Below are 12,934 nucleotides of genomic sequence, written 5' to 3' on the forward strand. Positions count from 1 at the left end.
AACAGTGATGAGGAACTGTAAGCAAAGCAAACCCTTTCCTCCCCGTGTTGTTTTTGGTCATGCTGTTTCATCACAGCAATAGAAACTCTAGCTAAGACAGTGCCTCACCTCATGAGCAAATTCACATTCACTTCTGGAAGGCTGCAAAGCTAGAATTAAATCTAGGCTGATATTGCAAGAGAATATGCATCAGCTGGTTTGCTCCTTCCAATATGTGGGTCCTAGGGTTTCAACCCTGGTCATCAGGCTTGGTCAGCAAGTGCATACCTCTTGTGAGTTCAAGGTCACCCGTTTGAGAACCCTTTTTGTTGGGTGGAGGTCCCGCCTCCTTAGCTCCTTAGCTTAATTGAATTAGTCCAGACTGCTTCTGGGCGAAGGATCTACTTTGTGGAGAAAGAAGGGGGCTATCCATCATGTTTTGGTATGCGGGGAAGACTTCTGCATTTCCATCTGTGAGAGAGATTTAGGCCTACATCTGGCTGAATACGAAGATGAATTTGTATTGCAAGTACCATGCTTCCACTTAGATTCAGTAAAATCAAAGAATGAACTGGGAGGAAAATCTACTCATGAAAACTATGGGGAGAGAAGGAACTAAATGCCCCAAGCCATGGGATCGCACTGCCAATGCTCAGCTAGACGACCTGGGGCCACTCCAAGTCCACCCCACCGCAGCAGAGCGAGGGGTTCCTGGGGGAAGCAATGAACGCTTGGGATGCGCAGGCGGCTGCCTCAGGCCCCGGCCATGTAGGAGCCAGGACTGACATGGCTAGCCACCCACGCGGGGTTCCCAGGCCTGTGCCACGGGGCCCAGCCGCTTCGAGGGCCGCACTTACCAGCTACAGGGTTGCGCTCTCTCTCCTCCAGACTGCCAGCTCTCCCGCCGTCACCCCGGCAACGGCCACCGCGGGGTCACGTGAGGCGAAGCGGCCAATCGCGCAGGGCGAAGCCGGCGCGGGGTATTCTGGGTGTGCGGGCGGCCGCGTGAGCGGTGTGCAGCGGAAGAGAGAGAGCTTTAAGTCGCGTGGCGTTCGGGGTTCTTTAGCTGATTCTGGATGTTTAATTCAGGTCGGAGCATCACATTTCCACCTACGACAAAATCTCCCAGAGGCTATTAGTGTCACTTTTGTCTTTTTGTGTGAATTTAGGTTTGTAAACAAGCAAAAGACGGAGACTGGCGAGATGGTTTAGATGCTAAAGGCGCTTTCCTCCTAGCCCGACGACAGAAGGAACTCTGGGAAGCCTGCGCGTGCATTAAACAGTACTCCAGGCTCTGCCCAGTCCACCCTCATTAGTGTATTCAGGTCTACTCTTCTTACCCTGGTCCAAACTCAGTGCTGAAGGCAAGAAAAAAACAAAAAACAAAAAAAAACAACCCTTTCCCTTCTCTAGGAGTGCTGAGTCTCTGTATGGAAGTCTATATTTCCACTTCCCAGACCCTCAAAAAAGTGGGAGACTCCCAAAGGTTGGAGAAGGGAGCTGACCTCCCCTTTAAAGAAGCCCTAGGGTGGTCTGAGGCCCCGATCTCCTGAGCTCTCTGCCCTGTCGTTGCTTTTATAAGTTAGAACGTCTTTCAAACAAGGCTAGATTTAGCAAGAAGAGTATTGTGTCCTGTCCAGGTAATGTGACTTGAAAATAACTTTCCCTTGGTGTAGTCTCAGTTAACATTTATTGTCAGCGTATCTATGTACCAGGGGATACCAAGTAAAATATAGGATAGCCAATTATCTCTAAATTTCAGATAACTTTAGCAGGAATGTATCCGCAATACTGCTATGTTGTATTGTACATTTATGGCGCTATATTTTGTGTTTTTATTTGTTAAATATGTAACTGTATTTGTGCCCAGCATCATATAAGCAAGTCTATATAGGGTCTTTGATTGGCTTTGACATCTATGGGATGGATAATGGGCTCAGTGTGTTATAGGCACACATTGTTGTGCTTTATTAAATTCATTGCATCTGCAAAACAGCCACAGTTAACACATTCCCCACCACCTTGATTTCCAAAATCCCCCTTCTTGTATTCTGGGAAGACTCAGATAAAACTGTCCCCTCTTCCTCATGAATCCCATGCAACTCAAATTCCAAACTTGCAGTTGACTGATTCCCTGTCCATGACACGGCCATCGCTGACCTTTCAGCTTCCCTTTATCTCCTAGCTGATTATCTGAAGGTGGAAACTACCCACTCCCTGAAGCCAGTCAGAAATAAACATCTCTGGGTCTTCTGCTGAGGGCTGACCATAAATCTAACTGTGAATCATCCATAAATCTAACCATAATACACTCTAACCGTAAACCATCTCATCTCCCCAAGCAAGAGTTAGGTGGAGACCCTGCTCTCCCTATTGCAATTACTTGAATAAAATCCATCTTCTTTTTTTTCTTTTTCTTTTTTTTTTTTTTTTGGTTTTTCGAGACAGGGTTTCTCTGTAGCTTTGGTACCTGTCCCGGAACTAGCTCTTGTAGACCAGGCTGGCCTCGAACTCCCAGAGATCCGCCTGCCTCTGCCTCCCGAGTGCTGGGATTAAAGGCGTGCGCCACCACTGCCCGGCAAAATCCATCTTCTTAAGTGTCCAGGTTTTGTCTTTGATAAAATGAGTTACATGAGGTAGAGCCCTCGGGGACTTAACAGTTAAGAGCACTGGCTGCTAGTGGACCAGTTTGATTCCCAGCATGGTAGCTTACAACCATCCGTAACTCCAGTTCCAGGGTCTCTAATACTCTCTTCTGGCTTCCAAGGGCAATGCATGTACATGGTACATCAACATACATGTAAGCCAAATAAATATACATGTAAAAAATAAAATTTAGGGCTAGAGAGATGGCTCAGCCATTAAAAGCTTCTGGAGAATCCAAGTTTGTTCCTCATACCCACTTGGAGGCTTACAACCATCTGCAATTCCAGTTACTGGATGATTTTTTTCTGCACTCCCCAGGCACTGCACATAGGGGGCGCACAAACAAGAAGACACATGAAAACGAATAAAAATATAAATGAATACATTTTAAATTAGAAAGATATATTTAAAAAGGTATATGGGAGGGGATTCCTCAGAGCTCACAGAACTGGGGAAGAACAAACCTGACACAGGTGTTTATGCCTCTAAGCTCTGACCAACAATAAAAACACCTCCAGGGAGTAGAAAGATGGCTCAGTCGGTAAACTACCTGCTGTAGAAGCATGAAGATTTGAGTCCCAGAGCTCACTGAAGAGCTAGGTCTGCTGTCTGTAACTCCAGTCAATTGGAGGCAGAGACAAGTGGATCCCTGGGGTTAATTGGCCAGCCAACCTCCCTAAATGGATGAGTTCCAGGTTCAGTGAGAGACCCTGCCTTAAAAAAAAATAATAAAATGAAGAATGATTAAAGAAGGTATTTCTTAAGAGTCTACTTAATATATATATATATATATATATATATATATATATATATAGTATTGTGCCTGCATGTATGCATGCACACCTGAAGGGGGCACCAGATCTTGGTTGTGAACCACCATGTGGTTGCTGGGAATTGAACTCAGGACCTCTGGAAAAGCAGCCAGTGCTCTTAACCTCTGAGCCATCTCTCTAGCTTGCCCAAAGAAGGTCTTTTTATGTTCACCTTTGACCTCCACAGTCACTTGAAAGCACATGCACAGACCTGCACACATGTACATAGACCACGCATATACACAAGCAGAAACACATACATGGATCATGGAAATAGTTTTTTCACTTCTAGATGCATTTGTCTGACTCCTGGGATTATACCCATTGTATCGAGCATGCCTCTCCCGCTTGGTAACTATGGATTCAGTGTAATCTGACAACAACCACGTTGAGTTATAGCTGTCAGCATCACCCTTGATTAATCCTGGTTGGTTTCCCACAAATAGTTTCTCAGCATAGCATAAATAGCCAAATCCATGAGAGCGGTATGTAGGACTGGAGGACTGGACCCTGGTGCCAGGAATATGCCTGACTCTTTGATATTCGCCTGAGATAAACCAGGTACATTTCAACTTGAATGAAGTCACTTATGCCCTGACTGCTGTAGAAAGCCCCAAGTTGTAAAGGTCGTTTGACCCAAATTGTAGAGATCTACCTGCAAGTCATGCTTCTGTGGGTAAATCTCCAGTAAGTTGAACTCTGTACAACCTTGGCTCAGTCTGCTGCATATTCCCATCACAGGGCACCGTGGGCCAGCTCTGAAACTCTGGGACTGAGTTGTTTGAGAGCAATAACACACACAACTCATCCCCTCCCTGACCACAGAGATAATCAGATGGTCCAGACGTCTAAATTTACTCCATCCCTCTAGCCACAGATCGGTTCAGAGTATCATGTGACCTGTCTGAGCAAGTCTGAACAGAGCCAGGAGCCGTCCTTTCCAGGGATTTTTCTCTGGAGTACGGTCACAGCACTATAAAATGGCACCCAGGGAAACTTACACTTATGTTCTTCGCTGTGTGGAAAAGCCTGAGAAAATGAAATCATCACCGTCACCCAGAATGCTGCAGAGAAAGTGCTGGGGCCTGAAGAACCAGCCTGCCTCCATCTTAGACTTAAAAGCCATCTTATAGTAAAGTCATACTAGGTTCATTCCTGTTTATGATTAAATCTCTGTTTCTCAAGGATTGGGCTATGTCCTACCTGTAATCTTAACTACAAACGGTTCTGTATTGCCTGTTCTAGGAATGACAATTGTGACTTTGTTTCAAAAAGTTATTTATAACCAACCCTACCTTTGTTTCAAAAGATTATATGACCACTTATGACTTACCTTGTTATGACTACCTGTTCTTATGACTACCTTGTTATGCCCACCTTGCAACCATGTCTTTGTTTCAGGAGGGACTAACTTGCTGTGCTTGTGTTCTGCTCATGGAACTCCACTGGTTTTGCCTGATAAATCCCCCATTTGGAAATCCCTTACCCCTGAGCAGCTCTTCCAGCCAATCTGTGGGTCACACTTGTCCTCCAGAATCCTCTGATCCACTGTGTTTTCTCCTTAAATGGTATCTATTGCAAACAAAGAGGTTTAGCTAGTAGAGGCATAATTTCTACATATGTCTTTCAAATGGGAAAAGAGACTAGCTTTGCTATGTGTACATGAAACCCATAACTTCGCTTCCGACACTAGATCTGTGGAGGCTTTCCACTATACGTTGAGTAATCTCCTGCAGACACTAACTTGGGTGTGCACAAATTCAGGTCTGATAGTAGCAACCTGCAGCCGCAGTCAGATTCCATAGAGAAAGGACTCAGTCTACAGGAGTGCCTCCAGAGTTCACATGCCAATCACACGGCTATCCTATTCTATCCCAATGCACTCTAACTATATGACTCTGAAATCAAGGTTCTCGGAACAGCCCCCTTCCCTTGGTCCTATGCATCTGCCTGGATGGCGTATTAAATTCAGGGAAACACATCTTCTGGTTCATTAGAAAGAATTCTGTGAAGGATACAGATGAACAGGTAGATTATGAGGTGGAACACAGGATAAGGTAAAGATCAGGGCGCCTTGAGACCCCACTAACGCCCTGCATGGTATGGTAGGCAGAAGTAGGCATTCAGGGATTTTGATAGTGGCTGCCTTCCGATTGACAGTGGAAATCTCCAGTCTCTAACCATGGCTTTCTCTTCCTGGTGACCAGTCTCTAGCCAGGAGCCAGAGTTACTTCACTGGACCACAGACATCTCTTATCACCCAGGAAAGTCCAAGGGATTAGATCTGTGTCAGGAAGGAGGGGAGGGTGTATGTCAGAGACCAAATCTACTTTATTAGTTACAATGTCATCTAAGCTCAAAGGGACTTCTGCAATGGAGGGTTCATTTTTTATTTATTTTTAGATTATTATTTTTTATTTATTGTGTATAGTGTTCTGCCTGCATGTATGCCTGCACACCAGAAGAGGGCACCAGATCTCATTATAGATGGCTGTGAGCCACTATATGGTTGCTGGGAATTGAGTTCAGGACCTCTGAAAGGGCTGCCAGTTCTCTTAACCTCTGAGCCATCTCTCCAGCCCCTCATCTTTTATTTTTAAGATTTATTTTGATTCTTATTTATTTGTATGTCTATGTGAATATATGTCACCTGTGTTTAGGAGCCCATGGAGGCCAAAAGAGGGTGGTTGATTCCCTAATCTGGAATTACAGGCAGTAGGGAAAAGACACCTGGCCAGGATGCTGGGAACAGCATCTGGAACAGCGGCAAGCACTGTAAAGCCCTGAGTCGTGTACCCAGTCTCTGTTTCTTTATAGGCTGTCCGGAGGCAGTTTCTTGGCAGCCGCTTCCTTCTCAGGGATCTGGGTCAGCTTGCGATCCATACAATCTTTGTTTTCTTGTTTGTTTGCTTGTTTTTCGAGACAGGGTTTCTCTGTAGCTTTGGAGGTTGTCCTGGAACTAGCTCTTGTAGACCAGGCTGGCCTCGAACACATAGAGATCTGCCTGTCTCTGCCTCCCGAATGCTGGGATTAAAGGTGTGCACCACCACTGCCCACCCCTCTCCCCCTTACAATCTTTGTGAATGGAGGTGATGGTTTGAAATTGAGATACACCCTGGCAACAGACTCCTCTTTGAATACGCATTCCTTCGCGGGTGGCACAATTTTGGAGGAACTTTAAAAGTGTTAGGAGGTGGGTCAGAAGGCCTCACCATCTCCGGTTTCCAGTCTGGTGCTTCCCGTTTCTGTAACCGTGGATGCCTCCATGACTTCCCTGCCATGGACTGAAAGCCCTCTGAAACTATAAAACAAAACCGAACTCTGCTCCCTAAAGTGGTTTACAGTGACCCAAAAGTGATCAGTCCTGGAACAAGTTCCTACCACCTGATGCAATTAACAGACATTTAAACCACCATGCTCTCTCAGTTATGTCTCCTCTTCAAACTTCTTTTGAATTTTAGGACAACCAAGTGATGCTTGATATAAGATTTAAAGATTATTTATTTACCAATTATTTTTTTAAAATGTATTACATTTAGTTGTGTGTGTGACACACACACACACACACACACACACACACAGAGAGAGAGAGAGAGAGAGAGAGAGAGAGAGAGAGAGAGAGAGAGCGCAGCTTGCAGCTTTCCTTCCTCGTGTAAACTTCAGGGATCAAAAACTCCAGGGATCAAACTTAGGTTGTCAGGCTAAGAAGACTTGGTAGCGAGCATCTTCATCCGCAGAGTCATCTTGCTGCTCCTGTTTGTTACTTTATACACATGTGTGTGGGCCTGTGCGAATTTATGCACACCCTGTATAAACAGGAGCCCGAAGGGGTCAGAAGAGGGAGTTGGGTCCCCAGAATGGGAAATAAGCCAGTGATTCTGAGTCTCCAGATGTGGGTGTTAGGAACTGAACCCAGGTCCTCTGCAGGAGCAGTAAGTGCTCGTAACTTTGAGCCACGTTTCTAGCCCCCTACCCACTTAGCTATGCAGCTTCTTCTGCTCAGTACCGAAGTGCCTCTGTCCTCACTGCCCCATGGGTTCAAAGCAATCTACTGAGCCGAATGGTTCAACTCCCAGGCTCTTAGACCTTGCCAAGGCTCTCATTTACTCTCTGGCTTCCTCAAAGCAGGACAAATCCCACCAGTGGTACCAAGAAAAAAAATCAAAATATTAATTATGAAAACTTCAAATAAATGGAAAAGTAATGACCACTTTAAGGAATCCCCATAAACCCATCACTCAGATTCAAGGATTATCGAGACATGGCTGCTGGGAAAAACTCGCCCTCAAAGTAAACCCTTGGGTTTGCAGAGCCCGTCAGCCATCATCTTCAGCTGCATGCTGGACATCAAAGGCACAGGCCAAGCCCTGCATTCAGGGGTGGAGAAACATCAGTCTTCAGCCCTCTGTGGTCCCAACCCTGAGTACTCTAGAGGGGTGCATGGGGTGGGAGTGGGGGAATGGGTCTCTGTGGTGTGCCACAGAATTCAAGAATAGCTCCATCTTCTTTTAAACAGATTTATTTATTTATGTGTTTGTATGATCGTATGCCATGTATGTGTGGGTGTCTGTGGAGGCCAGTAAAAGGGCACCAGGTCCCCTGCAGCGGGAGCAATGAGCAGCTGTGACCCACCAATGTGGATGCTGAGGACTGAACCCTGAACTTTGGGAAGATCACAGAGCTCTCTTGAGCTCTCTCTTTTAAAAATTATATTTTCTCTGTTTTTTGTTACTTTTAAAGATTCATGTATTTATTATTTTATGTGTATGAATATTGTGTATGTTTGTTCATGTACTATATGCATGCCTGGTGCCCTTGAAGGTCAGAAGAGGGCCACAAAGATCTCCTGGGAGGAGTTATGGATGGTTATAAACTGCTATGTGGGTACTGGAATCAATCCAGGTCCTTTGGAATAGCAGATAGTAATCTTACCCTCTGAACCATCTCTCCAGCCCCAGAACTCATTTTTTTCAAAAACACCTTGCCGGAAAGTGGTTGCACACGCCTTTAATCCCAGTACTCGGGAGGCAGAGGCAGGTGGATCTCTGGAAGAACTGGGATCTTGCCAGCTTCCAAGGCAGAAGTTCTTAACCTATGGGTTGCAACCCCTTTGGGGTCGAATGACCCTTTCACAAGGGGTCACCTAAGACCATCAGACAGCACGGGTGTTTACATTACAGTTCATAGCAGTAGCAAAATTGCAGTTACAAAGTAGCAACAGAAATAATTTTATGGTTGGGGGTCACCACAACATGAGGAACTGGATTAAAGGGTCTGCGGCATTGGGAAGGCTGAGAACCACTGCTCTCCTTCATGGTTTTCCCAGAACTGCTTGGATTACAGAGATGAAGATGAAGGGAAACTCCAGCTACCCTAGGACAGTTGTCTTGGAAGCACCTGGGGACAGCATGTCTGAACACGAGGATGATGGGGGAGCCAGCGGGGCTATGGAGTGGTGTCTTTGCTGTGTCTCTGGGGTTAAATCATTACAACACTAATGCTACAGTGACTTGGATGAGGTCAACACAAAGACTCAGGCCGAGAGGGATTGTGGACTGGCAAACATGGCTTCCAAGATGGCTTCAAAGTAATCATACTCCACTCTTCGGTGGTGGTTTTAGTCACAGACACAATGGCCACTAAACAAGTTTTTTTTTCTTTTTTTTCTTTTTGGTTTTTCGAGACAGGGTTTCTCTGTGGTTTTGGAGCCTGTCCTGGAACTAGCTCTTGTAGACCAGGCTGGTCTCGAACTCACAGAGATCCGCCTGCCTCTGCCTCCCGAGTGCTGGGATTAAAGGCGTGCGCCACCACCGCCCGGCCACTAAACAAGTTTTAAACTTATTTATTTATTTGATTTTTCAAAATAGTGTTTCTTTGTGTGACAGTCCTAGATAACCTGGAACTTACCCTGTAGACCAGGCTGGCCTCAAACTCACAGAGATCCGCCTGCCTTTGCTTCCCAAGTGCTGGAATTAAAGGTGTGCACCACTGCCACCTGCCTTTAAACTGTTTTTTTTTTAAGAATAAGAGAAAAAAGATAAAGAGAGAAGGAAGGAAGAGAATGGAAGAAAGTGAAGGGGGTGGGGGGTGAGCATCACAAGGTGTGTGTTTTGAGCTCAGAAGGAGTCACACTGCGTGGGCGAGAGGATGCTATACTAGAGGGTCCACTTTAGGGTGATTTCCTGCACTCAGCACACCTTGAAACCCAGCAAGTTTTGGGTCACAGTGGCTCATGCCTTTCCCAGTATTCAGGAGGTGGAGGCAGGCAGATTTCTGAGTCTGAGGACAGCCTGGTCTATAGATTGAGTCCAGGACAGCCAGGGCTACACAGAGAAACCTTGTGTCAAAAAAACCAACAGAATGAACAAAAACAAACAAACAACAAAACTCCCAGTAAGTTGTGTTTCGTGGGAACCTGGAAACCATATTCAGTTCCTCTGCTCTTCTCTGTCTTGGAAGGGATGCTCTGGAGGAGTTCCTGCAAGCCAGGAGCATGTTCTTTTTTTTTTTTAATTGATTTTTATTGAGCTATACACTTTTCTCTGCTCCCCTCCCTGCCTCTCCCCTCCCCTTCAACCCTCTCCAAAGGTCCCCATGCTCCCAATTTACTCAAGAGTTCTCATCTTTTTCTACTTCCCGTGTAAATTAGATCCACGTATGTCTCTCTTAGAGTCCTCATTCTTGTCTAGGTTCTCTGGGATTGTGATTTGTGGGCTGGTTTTCTTTGCTTTATGTTTAAAAACCACTTATGAGTGAGTACATTTGGTAACTGTCTTTCTGGGTCTGGGTTACCCCACTCAAAATAATGTTTTCTAGCTCCATCTATTTTCTTGCAAATTTCAAGATGTCGTTATTTTGTTCTGCTGTGTAGTACTCCATTGTGTAAATGTACCACATTTCAGTAGCGTGTTCTTGTAGTCTTAACCCAAACACCAGTCTTCCTTGCCCTACACCTACTTATATTATGATGGCTGTTTTTAGAATGAGATTCACGGGTGAGCTTAAATGTGAGATGTGACAAGTGACCTAATGAGGACATGGTTCATTAGTCTAACAATAAACAGGATAATAGAGGTATGTCAAGTTTCACTCTCTCTAATAACTGTCTCAGGAACCACCTTGAACCTGTGAGATCACAGATAAAATATAAACCTCTCCCTGGACCCCAGGACTATTCATTTGATGTGGACTGGCCCCCCTGAATCCAGAGGACGAACTATGGGCCTGGTGAGGAAAAAATTAAAAAGAACTGACCCTGGGTTGACACTCCATGCACAGCAAACCCTGGAGAGAACTTAGAACTTGATGGCTGGCCCTGCAAACCCTCTGTCGCTGGAGTGAGGATGACCCACAGCCTGGGACCACGGCCTTGGTGACGCAGAGATGCCTGGCAGGGTTGCAGACCGACCGGCAGGTGGTGGTGTTGAGTATACGTTGCCCGCTGGGATAAGACTCCCAACCGGGCGCCGCCGCTACACACCCAGATCGCACCCAGCTAGGGGAGAGATTTGCCCTGTGGCCTGACATTTGGGGTGTTGCTGCCTTGACCTCGAGCCTGGGAAGGACGGAGTCAGCTGGAGGTCTTGGCAGAGTCTTGGGAAGCAGTCATTCTACCCCACCTTCCTCCGGTGCCCGCTTCCAGGAACCCGGGCTCGGGCTCGCTAGCCCGGCGGTCTGGAGGCTGAGGCGTTCCCAGAAAAGCACGCTGGCCGCCCAGGCTGTGTTTTCCTCCATTTCCTACCTCCGCCAGCTCCGACGACCTCGGGCGCCTCCACCCTGCAGCCAAGCCCATCCTCTAACCCTTTGGCAGGCCCTCTTCCCAGCCTCAGCTCAGAGAAAGACTGGTTGCGAGACCCAGGTGTCTTCGGGTAGGCACAGAACATTTCAGACAAACTTAAGCTGCAAGGATCTGAATCCACTCAGACAGAGCGAGACCGGGCCATCTGTCCTCTCGGCTGTTTTTCTCCATGGATTGAGACTGAGGAACAGTCAGTCCTCTTTGTGTAACCCAAGAGCGCAGGACAACCAAAGGACCTCCCAGGGCCTCCATAGTGACTGGGGATCCTGAGGATAACTGCACCTGCCCTTGACTTCCTAAAATCCCCAAGCTCTGGGTGATTTAGGACACTGTTTCTATTGAGGTGCCCTCTCTCTCGTTGCTTTACTTCAATGCAGAACCGGCCCTGGAAAGCCTTCTCAGACCCTAGATCAAGGCAAATGGTCTTGAGGCAGTTCAGGACCTGTTTTTCTGGTAGCCACAGGGCCTGGCTCAGGGCAGCATTCTTCTGGTGTGGTGGGGGCGGCACTAGGGAACAAAGAAAGTAGCTCAGCTGATTGCTGGGACCCTCTTCTGTTTTGACACAGTCTGGATCCAGGTTTCTGCGCAAGGCAGTGTGTGTGACCCAGGATGACCCAGCTGAGTCACTGCCCCGTCCCGTGCCTCCATTTCCCTTCTGCCTGGTCACGATGGTTCCTTCCTGAGTGAAGGTTAGGAAATAAACATTTTGAGCTCAAAGAACAACCATGGAAGGGGAGAAAGGCCAATGTCTTCCCAGCCTTCTCTCCGGAGAACCTGGAAGGCTAAAGATAGAGTAAGGAAGTAGTACGCGCCTTCTGGGGAGACCAGGGCACTGACAACCCCCCTGCTGCATCCAAGGGCCCTGAGAAGGGCGGTACACGATGGCAGCCGAGTGAGAACAGGGCAGCCTGGCCTCTGAAGCATCACAGTCTTGGTCTGGGTCATAAAGCCTTTTTAAGCTGTTGAGACCTTTGAACAGTTGTGTCTCTGGTCCAGGCCTTTCACCACTGACAGGATCCTTGCCAAACCCAGATCTGAGGAAAAAGCCGAGAAAAAGGACCCTCTCTAACCCTCATTCTGGTCCTAAGAGCCCCCAGTGCTCTGATATCCTGACACATTTTTCTAGAACTATCTATCTGGAGGCAAGTAATAGAATCATTGTGGACACTTTTCCTTACTTATTTTGAAAGTCTGCCTTGCCCAGCATCAAACTGAGAGTCTGCCTCCAGCTGGTAGTTTCTCAAAATGGGGTGCAGAGGAGGCTAATCTCTGAAAGGGGGGGTCTCTCAGTCCCAGCCCTCCACCCACCCTCTCTGCTTCAGGAAGCTCTGAACCCTGCCAGCTAGGGAACCCATTCATTTTCTCTGCCTGCTCAGTCCTTACATGACCTTATAGGGAGAGGCTGAGAACTTTGCAGAGGCCAGGCCAGCCAAAGGAACATGCTAGAAAGGTACCTGGGCAACCCACCGAATATGCAGACAAGGGCCATGAGTCTCCACCTCTTCAGTGCCCAGGTTTAATAACATGCTTTGTAACCAGGTGGTAGTGGTGGCACATGCTTTAATCCCAGTATCTATCTAGGAGGCAGAGGAGGGTAGGTCTCTGAGTTTGAGGCCAGCCTGTTCTACAGAGTGAGTTTCAGGATAGCCAGGACAACACAGAAAAACCCTGTCTCGAAAAACAAACAAAAACCAACATG

General features: G+C 46.9%; 1 protein-coding gene across 3 annotated transcripts in view; it reads right to left on the reverse strand.

Annotated features, from left to right (window-relative positions):
- Nucleotides 1-902, reverse strand: part of Armc9 (armadillo repeat containing 9) — a 114,921-nt gene extending 114,019 nt beyond the window's left edge. For all 3 annotated transcript variants that reach the window (XM_041650881.1, XM_041650882.1, XM_041650883.1), the window contains exon 1: nt 837-902. The gene's annotated coding sequence lies outside the window, so the exon portion shown is untranslated. The remainder of the gene's footprint in view (nt 1-836) is intronic.
- Nucleotides 903-12,934: the final 12,032 nt, after the last annotated feature.

The sequence above is a fragment of the Microtus oregoni genome, unplaced genomic scaffold, assembly GCF_018167655.1.
Source record: "Microtus oregoni isolate MIOR12 unplaced genomic scaffold, Mior012 000004F_ref0000308, whole genome shotgun sequence".
Taxonomy (NCBI): Eukaryota; Metazoa; Chordata; class Mammalia; order Rodentia; family Cricetidae; genus Microtus; species Microtus oregoni.